The following is a 501-nucleotide window of genomic DNA, read 5'->3' on the forward strand; positions in this document are numbered from 1 at the left end:
CCCTGAGTGGGTCCACATCGACACCACTCCCTTCGCCAGCCTCCTCCGTAACCTGGGCATCCTCTTCGGGCTGGGACTGGCCCTCAACTCCCACATGTACCTGGAGAGCTGCCGGGGGAAGCAGGGCCAGCAGCTGCCCTTCCGCCTGGGCTGCGTCGCCGCCTCCCTCCTCATCCTACACCTCTTCGACGCCTTCAAGCCGCCTTCCCACATGCAGCTGCTCTTCTACGTCCTCTCCTTCTGCAAGAGCGCGGCTGTGCCACTGGCCACCGTTGGCCTCATCCCCTACTGTGTCTCCCAGCTCCTGGCCACGCAGGACAAGAAGGCTGTCTAGGGGTGTCCCTGCAGGTAATGGTGCGCCCGGGCAGGCAGCCTCCCTGGCTCTGGGCTCGGCGGCAGTCACTGGACCATGGGTGCACCCCAGCCACTGTGTGCTCCCCGCTAAGTCTGCACAGACTGACTCCACACCGGGAGCAGGCTGCGAAGGCTGGGCTGGCGGGG

The sequence above is a fragment of the Fulmarus glacialis genome, unplaced genomic scaffold (genome assembly GCF_000690835.1).
Source record: "Fulmarus glacialis isolate BGI_N327 unplaced genomic scaffold, ASM69083v1 scaffold37147, whole genome shotgun sequence".
Taxonomy (NCBI): domain Eukaryota; kingdom Metazoa; phylum Chordata; class Aves; order Procellariiformes; family Procellariidae; genus Fulmarus; species Fulmarus glacialis.